Raw genomic sequence first — 10655 nt, 5'->3', positions numbered from 1 at the left:
GTTAGGGAACTGACTCTATAATAATAATAAATGTAAAATCTGCATAAATTAAAATATATTTAAGTATATTTCTGACCGGGCAACGATGGACGCCCGGCTAGTTATTTAGAAAAAATGATTTAGCTTTCATGCTTTTTATGAGGAAATAAAAGAAATATCTAAAAATGTGCTGGAATTGGGTAGTGGAATCTTACGAGTCAATTGGGTCTCTTCAAGACATTTTGGATCCTGATATTCATCTGATAGTTATCTTTATGAAAAAAAGAAAAAAAAAATGTCAAAAAACTCGTAACTAAAAAATCTTTAAAAAAGGATTTTCTAATGTCTTATATACTAAAAATGTCATATTATTTATTTTGTTTTGGTTTTTCAAATTTTTATAGATTTAGTGGGGGAAGAGGAAACGATTGCAATAAATTATCACAAACATTCTTTGCTGTTCATAATTTAAGCTAATTTGTATTTTTTATCTCCATCTGGCATTGACTTGTTACATAAACGCAATCTTCCATTAATATACAAGCAAAATGTTCTTCTACATCCGTGTACACGTTTTACATATCAACTGCATTATATGCATCCTGGTTCTCTAGTGTCCACCCAACCTTAAACTGATCTCACACCAGGAAATCAATATCCATTGAAGTCTTTTTTTATGGTGTTTTTTTGCAAAACAAAAATTTGAAAAAAAAAAGAAAGAACAGATAAAGACAACAGAAATATATTTTTTCTACCCTTTTGTTGCTTTTTTCTTTAATAAAAACTGAAAATAAAAATTGTGATTTTTGAAACTTGCAGATTTAGACGAGCAAAAGAATTGCTTGATCAGAAGATTAATGGTAAATCTTGACTCCTCTCTTTTTTGTTCTTTTGATTTCTTCTATGGCATATCAACTCTTTCCAGGTTATTCAATGCTAAATCCAGTCATTTTGGTGACAGTTTTTATCCTTCAACTTGTATTTCGGCTGTATTTGAAAGAATGGTGACAAACGGTTGGTTGGTTGGTTGGTTGGTTGGTTGGTTGTTTTTGTTTTACAGCATGTCAACCGTTTTCAGGTTATTTAAGGAGGAATCCAGTTATTTTGAAAAATAATTTTTAATAGAATATTTTTTTTTTCAAGTCGGTTTCTATTTAACCCATAGTTGGAACCTCAACAAGTACTACCATTCTGGGTCAGAGTGGACCTGAGAGTAATGGCAATTAAAGGGTGGCTCCACACTCCACAGAGCCCGTAAGCTGGGGCCTCACCATCGGATATAGTTTAAGGTCATATCCAGGACCGGCGACAAACGGATGTATGGAAATATAACAATATATCTTTATTTTCAGAGATGATAATGGATGGTTGTTAAGAAGAAAATGCATGAACATGAATTCTTGGTTTGAAATCATTAACCGACTCCAATATCCATTTCAGGTTGTTATTATACAACCATTTATGACCACTTCAAATGCTTCCTTGGGATGATATTGTCACTGTAGCCACACCTGAAGAAGGTTTTATTCAGTGATAGTCATTTCAGTGAATTGACCTGACTTAGGTTTGATTTGATTGTACTTTTGTTAGTTTGAAGAGATCAAGGGGCTCTTTCCGGGGGCTAACACTTGATTCTATTATAATTTAAATTTATATCCGAGGGCTCTTTTTTCTTTTTTTTTTCAACATGATGTTCCGATTTATCTAAATAAATATACAAAGGTTGTTCCAAAAGTAAGGCCTCCTACTTTTCAACAAAAAAAAACTAATACCTTGAAGAGCGACGAAGATGAAAGTGGTACGACTAAAACGAGCGACTGTTGTGCACCAGAATTTATTTTTCTACATAGTCACCACCATTCTCAATGCCATTTTACCAGCAATGAATGATGCCTTAGTTTTAAAAACACGGAACACGCTTTGTCACTCACATCTCTGTCATCACTCTGAAATCAAGGAACACATCTCCTAAATGTGCTGACATCAACTGCATCAGTCTCGTAAATGTACAACAGGTATTTGTAAATGTTGATCAAATCAGCTTTTTCTGCATGGAAAAAATTCAATGACACATCTCTGCTCCTGACACATGTCCATGATGGGGGTTGCTTTCTTAGAGTCTCACACTGTCAATATCTGCAATAAAGAGATGAAACGTTTAGGTCATGAATGCATAAGTTCATTCATCATAACAAGGAAATTTTCAATTCTTTCTTATCCGTTTGAGCGGAATAAAAACCAGGAGGCATTACTAAAATATTAGCTAAAATAAATATATTAGCTAAAATACGAAGGACGTTTCAACGTTCATATTTTAGCTAATATTTAGCTAATATTTATTGTAGCAAACTTAACCATGAATATTTAACAGCAAAGTGTTTGTAGAATGAAGAGACTATGATGACTGATATTGTACTTTTGTTAGTTTGAAGAGATCAATGGGCTCCTTCCTGGGGCTAACACTTGATTCTATTATAATTTAAATTTATATCCGAGGGCTCTTTTAAGAATAGACACTGTTCCCTTTATGGCTGCTATCTGTATTTCCTTACAGCTTGGTTTTCCAGGCATTGCTTCTAAGTATTTTTTAAGGTTCTTTTTCATTAGGCCAGTTGCTCCTGTCACAACTGGTATAATGTTTATTTGTTTTAAATCATTTTTTAGGTCCTGGTATTTTGTTATCTTCTCCCGTTCTGCTCTATTAAGGTCAAAATCGTTTGGAACTGTGACGTCGATAATGAGTGCAGTCCTTTCGGGCTTGTTCCATATTACTATATCTGGCTTGATGTCCTTGTCTTTTATGTATCTGCCTGCCTGTATGTCTTTGTCATAGAACACTGTCACTTTTCCATTTTATGTTATCGGTGGTGGTTCATGTTTCCAGATATTTGACGACCTATCTAGTTGCATCTCTCCACAGATCTTCCAATATAAGTATCTACATACTTTGTTGTGGCGAGCAGTGTAATGACCATCGGCTAGAAGGATCTTGCATCCAGACATTAGGTGGCTTGTGTATACCTTTTTATGGAAAATAACCTTTCAAAATCCAATATTTAACCTACTTTTTGACAATCAATCATTTTTGTTCTTTCTTCCTATGAAAGTGCCTGGTGTCAGGGTCATTATTTTTATTCAAATAATCTTTTGATATATTTGATAATTATTTAACATTATTTCTAGCATATCGTCGGTAGGTGCACATCTTTTTGTCATTAATGATTTATCTGTACACATGGATATTTAACACAAATTCTTAACATCTTTAAATAGTTATCTATACTGTAAATGTATTTTTATAGATGGTTTATGAATTAATTTGTTTTGTAAATAAATAGACTGCAAATGATAGATTTAATTTAATCTAAAGCTGTGATTTTAACAGAGTGAGTCAGAGTGTATCTGTAATCCTAACCCTAACCATATAGAATGTTCTTTATACATATGTGGGGTGTTTATACGTGGTCTCTTTTTTCTTCTTACTGCTTTTATAGTCGCTTTTTTTTATCTAGTGGTTACTATAGAAATAAGCTCCTTTCATGAAGAAAGAGGACACAAGGAGAAGTTTGCTGAGTTTTCTTCAAGGTTTAATTTGGAGAGAATGGACTCAGAAAAGAGAAAGACTTAGTTAATTATTTACTACTTAACTTTCTAGCATACTGAAATGAGTGATACACACACAGACAAAGAATATTTCGCTTAGATCAAGTTGCCTACATTATTGGTAGTGACTTATTCACACAGCTTCCACAAGCGATTTATTTGAAAAAGCTTTATTTCTCTCAGCTCAAAAACGACGTTATTCGTTAGTGTTCAGCTCTGTTTGCTTATCATTTGACTTGTCGACCTCTGCCTCAATTTTACTTCATTCATCTTTCATTCAACCCTGGAAACGATTCTGTTTTACAGATCTGGGTTATCATGATACATTCAAAATCCACACTAGTTAACTTAATCGCTACTGACGTAGGGTCCCTAATATGTAGCAGATCTGCATGTCATGGTAAATATGGAGTAACTTCACACTTCGTAAAACTTGTAAATTGAAGTTTCACTGCCACATACAATTTTTAGGTTATACTTAGGACAACTTGGAGCAGATAGGGTCTAAGTAGTTGATAGGATAAAGAAATAATAAGAAAAGGTAGGCAGATGGTGGAAAATGGATTAATTCAGTATGGTGTGGCCAGTTGCATACAAACACCTTGCCCAAGTGTGTCTGAGGCAGTTTAGTGTCATATCTGAAACCAGATTAATCAGTGTGTGATGACGCTGGCATCACTAAAGAAAAACCATTGAAGGATTTTCACATGGGACATCCTGAAATCACTAGGATGACAGCCTTTATGAGGAGTTATGTTTTTATGGACATTGCTCCGGACAAGGCATGAAGCTACTTGATGTAAGGATCTAAAAAGAACACACTACTTCACATTAAAAAATGACTATCCAATGTTTCAAACCAATCGTGTCTTTGTTGCATTGTACTCCAACAGTTAAACAGAAATCAGTTTTAGAAATCAACAATATTTTAATTTCTGAATAACATATAAACACTAGTCATAGTTTTTTTTCATACAATAAACAATGAGGGATATTTTTGTTTCTCCAACATCTCCTCCTTTTAAAAACGTTACTTTATCCGGAAGTCATATCCTTTTCTTTTTGGATTAATTTCCAAAGTCAAAATCTTCTATACGTTGCTCTTCTGATGCTATTTAAGGGCTTGATGCTTCAAACAAATCATAGATTACCTTCATAATGATTTAGTTCAGATGTATACACCTTTTAGAACTGCTTATAATGTTTCTTAACAATCCATTTGGGATAGTTCTATCACAATAAGTAAGCCTATTCATTGGGCCTACATAATTAATGTGTATATATGCTCTGTGAATATGCTCTGTCAGATTAATTTTTACTGGTGATGCTTTTGTTGCTATTGCACAGAATGTAGAAAGTTTCAGGTTAGGGTTAGGGTTAGGTTATGATAATATGTTAGTAAGCATCTTATCAAGTTTCATACACATAAAGAAATTGTTAGCAAAGGAAGTGTGAAATCTGATATTGCTAAGCTAAAAATTCTGACCATCCATTTTAAAATGAATTGTTCCAAAGTAAAATTACATCATCCCGTCGCTAATATAGAGAGTAGAAAATGAATCTTGTGGCTTACCTTCAGTAGCTTCATAACTCGTGCTTCTCTTATCTTAAGATATAATGTTATTAAACCTTATAGCTAGAATCCTTACTTCAATTTTGATGAAAATACATTATATGATTTTTATTATAGAAAACGGCTCAAATTTAAGACTTAAGCTTAAGGGCACTTAAAAGGAAACTGAAATTCACGGAATCTTGTTTAATTGGTATCTAATAACTACGGATAAAATTTAATTTGGGGAATATTTATAAAAATTTAATTTGGGGAATATTTATAAATTAATTTTATATATATATATATATATATATATATATATATATATATATATATAAAAATGTATAAAGATTTCATTCTCTCAAGACTCAACAGTATGTATAGATGCAGTGAGCGCATCAACTCCATGATTCAAACCCCAACTATCTATATGATAATAATGTTATCAATTTTCACACACATCAAAAAAAGTGAGACTATTCAGTTGTGTAGTGATTCTGGCCTTGATAAATGGTTATGCCTATGTAAAAAAAAAAATCTGATATCGCTAAGATAAATAATTCTGACAACCCATTTTAAAATGAATTGTTCTAAAGTAAAATTACATCATCCCGTGAAATGAAAATTGTTTCATTGATTTGAAGCATATATAGCTGCCAACCTCGGCACCCACATATGCATTGCCTGTGACCGGACGTTTCACACAAAAAAGAGGACTACATCAACATCGAGGGATAAAGCATTGAGGCCCCGAATAGTCATACTCAAGACTGATGGGATGCATGATAATGATGATGATGATGATGATGATGAGATAGATAGATAAATTTGAAGTATAAATTTCCATTTTAAATGTAAATTTAAAGTTTTTTTTATTCAAGTTCTATTATTGGTTCAAGAGTAAAAATAAAAATTACTTCTTTATTATGTCAACTTGTATACAGAAAACAAAACTTGTAATAAATTCATCAAATAATCATCTTTTTTCATAAATATGAGAACTATTGCCTCGGACCATACTTAGATATATATAAAGTTAACCATCTATGCAATTTACGATCCTCTCTGATTCATTCTGGTAGAATAAAAAAAAATAGGAGGCAATACTTTTTCAATGACCCTCGTATATATGTATTCATACATGCACAAAATATGGCCATATAACTTCTAAAAGAATATATGCACACCTGCAAACAGAATTAATCAGATATTAACACATAAATACACTTTAACACACACTCATACCATATAAGAGATTATAGTACAGGGTGGCCTACTTAAAAGTAGCTCAGAAAATGTAGTAGAGACGAGGGCCATTTTTTTATCTTTTAAATTACCTATAGCAATGTTTAAATTACTTGTAGTGTTATAAAAGATGCTGGAAGTGCCCCCCGTTGCCATCTATGCATTTCTGGGCACGTTTAACAACGTTTGCAGATACTGCCTGTAGATCTCCTGATAGCGTTGGTAATGTTCTCCTTTAGTTGGTCTAGATTGTGAGGATTATTTGCGTAAACTTTTTGTTTTAAAGTCTCCCAAGGATAAAAATCACATGATGACAAGTCCGGTGAACGTGGTGGCCATAACCCTTTGCTAATTGTTCTCTCTTCCGTAAGCATATCATGAACTCGTTTCAGTGATCCGTGAGACGTGTAGCATGTAGCGCCATCTTGTTGGAAAAAGAATTGCATTTTGTCTTGTGGTGTCAGTTGGTCATTAAAAGTTTAAAGTGAAATCTAAAAAGTTCGTGATCTTAATTCCTGCTGTAATCACTGCTTCTAAATGTTTCATGGTTCTGTGCATAATTTTTTCATCTTTAGAATTTCTAACTATAGATGGACTATCATCCTTATATAGTCTTATATCTTTAACATTAATCACTCTAGAGTCAATTAGTTTATATAAAATAAAGAACTCTACCAACATCAAATGAATCTGTGAATTTTTTTTTTACCCATTAATTATTATTGCTCATTAGGACTGTCTTACAGCATTTACATCTTTGTTGGTAATATTTGTAAGCAATATCGCGAACTCCAAAGCCTTATGGAATAACTCCTTTGTAATTGAAGGGTAATAATCCATTATGTCAAATGAAATAAATAAACTGTTTTTTTTCCTCGATTCCATTGAATCTGTTGATTCTACTGGCAGTATTAATCTATAAGTTAACGTATACTTGAGTTGATTTTATGAATATATGAACTTATTAATAAAATTTCGTTTGTAGTCCTTCAATAGTATATAATGTCCTTAGTTTCCACTTGATATATTTTGCCATTAATATGAAGTTTATCCGTTATTTGTTTTACTATCTAAATAAATTTCATTGACAATATCTACGTTCTTTGCTTTTTGCAATTCTTTTCTAAGTTTTTGCTGATTAATTTGTCATATCCAGTCTTGTCTATCTCGTAGTTATTCCTCGTTTTATCTACTTTAATAAATAGTTTATCCAAACGTGCTTTTCACTTTTTTTTTTTTTTTTTTTTTTTAAGCCTGTGGAATTCTATGTGACGAGCATGCACGGAAGCGCTTAAGAATTGTTTGTCAATGACTTAGTTGAGCCTACCTACAGCGAAAATGAGTTCATCCAAGGGCTATAAAAAGTAACTGCCGAGGTAGCTCTGATATTATTTAAAGTTGTTCGGGATAATGTTCGGTCATTTCAACGCAGGTGTTTAGGATCATTTAAAAAAATTTTTTTTTTTTAATTACATTTTTACCCCAAATAAGGCACATTGCCACTTTTTTGTAGGGGGCTACTATCAGGGACATAAACATCAAGGATACTGTGTAGGAAGTTGGGCAGCAAGATGTCGGTTCACGTTACACTTGAACTTCTGCATGTCAGTACAGTCGGGGAAGCAGGAACCTGGAAGGAAATTCCAAAGTCTAGCTGTTCTGGGGAAGAAGCTACTGGAGTAAAAGGCTCTCTTGCATCTAGGGATCTCAACTGTGAAGGGGTGAGATTTAGCTGTTTGTCGGGTTTGTCGGGGGTAGTTACGTTGAGGGGGCACAAGTGCTTGCAGTTCGTCAGAGCATTCACTGTTAAAGTACTTGTGGAACAGGTAGAGGGATGCAACGTTTCGTCAATGGGACAGAGGCTGAAGTTTAGCTGACAGTTTAGGACCTATCAGATTGGCGACTCTCTTTTGAACCTTGTCTAAGAGCGAGAGACTAGTGGCAGATGCACCAGCCCAAATATGACAACAATACTCCATACATGGGCGAATGGTAGCCTTATAGAGGTATAGGATACTTTTAGGCGTTAGTAGCTTTCTAGCACGGTAGAGAGAACCCAAATTCCTCGTAGCGGTCCTGGCAATGTTCTCAATGTAATTGTTCCAACTCATGTTTCCTGTGAACGTTAGGCCGAGGAGTTTAAAAGATGTACTTTCAGATAAAGAGTCATTGGCCATTGCTATTGATTGTAGAGAAGGTTTCTTGTAATTATTGAAAGAAACAAGTTTAGTCTTGGCAGCATTAAAGGTGACCATCAATTTTTGTCCCCATTCCATTACAGATCGGAGGTCTTCCTCTAGTGTTTCTGCCATTTCTTTAGATATGTGTTCATTTGTTTTCCTGTCGTGTCTGTTATAGAGCGTGGTGTCGTCAGCATACATACCCATATCACAGACAATTTTGTCAGGGAGGTCATTTATGAATATTAGGAATAACAAAGGTCCAAGGATAGACACTTAAGGCACTCCCGCATTTATATCATATTGTTTAGATGTACGACAGTCGCGGACAACCTGGATTTTTCTCTTATCTAAGAATCTTATCTAAGGATCATGTCATGTTATTTCGACAGAGGTGTTCAGAAGTGTATCAATGGAATGGTTCAGGATTGTGTCGGGTCATGTCAACAGAATTGTTAGGGACCGTGCCAGATTGTGTGGATGGAATTGGTTGGGACTATGCTGGGTCGTGTCAAGTACTGTGTCAAGTCGTATTGATGGTATTTTCTATGTTGAGTCATGTAGATGAAAGCATTTAGTTTACGTTCATTGTCCAGTTGACTTGACGGTTGTCACAGTCGTACTGCTATGTGTGATAACAATTTTTTTCCGTCTCTTTTTTCTTTCGTGAAGCTACATTCCAAATGAACTATTATATACAAAGTCACTTAGCCCTAGGAAAAGGTAGTAAAAGGAAACCCAAACAACAGGTTTAGAGTGAAAGAATATATTGTATAAGAAAATGAAATTCAAAAAAAGATTGTTGGTACTTTCTGACTAGTAAGTTAGACACTCTGTGCTAGATTGTGATATTTCCTCCATGAGAATATTAACTTTGTGGTTTATATATGGTTAGCTTTAATAAATAGCTTGTCCAAACATTCTTTTTAATGTTTTTTTGAAGTCTATAGTGTTACTCTGGAATTCCAAATTAATAATAATGCCCAGTAAGTAATTTTCAAAATCCTTATTTAGTTCTATACTGAGACCTGTTTTCTCTCTCTCTCTCTCTCTCTCTCTCTCTCTCTCTCTCTCTCTCTCTCTCTCTCACACACACACACACATATTTAAAAAAGGTAGTACACTTAAGTTAACAAGGTGAGTGAATCGATACAGTAAACGTAAAAGTATTATAGATATTAGGTTTCTGATTTCTATAAAATAATCTTAAACAGATGTAAAAGCTCAATAACACCAAAATATATATTAGAGCTTATTATAAGTACATAGATTTAATAAAATATGTTGAGTAACACTTTAGTAAGAGTTAAAAACGTATTTATCATTCGGAAAGGAAAGACAAATAGAGGAGAAAGTCCTTTATCCGCGGAGTTTCAAAGAAATACTTTCCTTCTCGTCAGAGGGGAGGAGTTAGCAAAATGCATAAAGAAATTTTGCTTGTAAAGTATTTAAAGAAACTAAGTATGAAAAGGATTATACTAGCATGAAAATGAAATACAGAACAATGAAACAGATGGAGTGCGGTAAAAAGGAAAAATGGTTTCACGTGAGAGTGTTTTCCTTTGGTTGTTGAGTCCAAAACCCAGTGAATCCAAGAAGGTATGAAAGTAAAATATCCAAGTTTGTAGTTGTTCGAATGTATATCGTTGGAGTTTATAAATTCCCAAAAAACAAATTTCTGTGTGAATAGGCACAGATGAAATTTCAGGCAATTACTTGGGATAGGAATATTCTTCAACAAAATGGCCAAATTTACTTTCTTCATGTTTATCATGAAAAAAATATCTAGTGGGTCAGTACTTAATTTATTAGGAGTAATATTAATTAAGCAAATTCAAATATATTGATAAAATGACATTAAAACCAATATTTTTCAAAAAATATGCAATGCAAGATAGAGCTTTATAAATAAATATATCCTCTATATAATTCTTTTTCCCCCCTATATAATGTGTGTGTGAAATTCATATTAAGGTTAGAAAAAAGCACTTAAAAGAGACACTCACACTCATATGAACTAAATATTTTAGAAGCATCGAGAATGATAGCTGATACCCGTATCACATTACAACATGGGTTTTTGTTAGATGATT

The sequence above is a fragment of the Euprymna scolopes genome, chromosome 2 (genome assembly GCF_053919585.1).
Source record: "Euprymna scolopes isolate OS-2025 chromosome 2, ASM5391958v1, whole genome shotgun sequence".
In the NCBI taxonomy this organism is placed as follows: Eukaryota; Metazoa; Mollusca; class Cephalopoda; order Sepiida; family Sepiolidae; genus Euprymna; species Euprymna scolopes.
Note: the sequence above shows the minus strand (reverse complement) of the source record.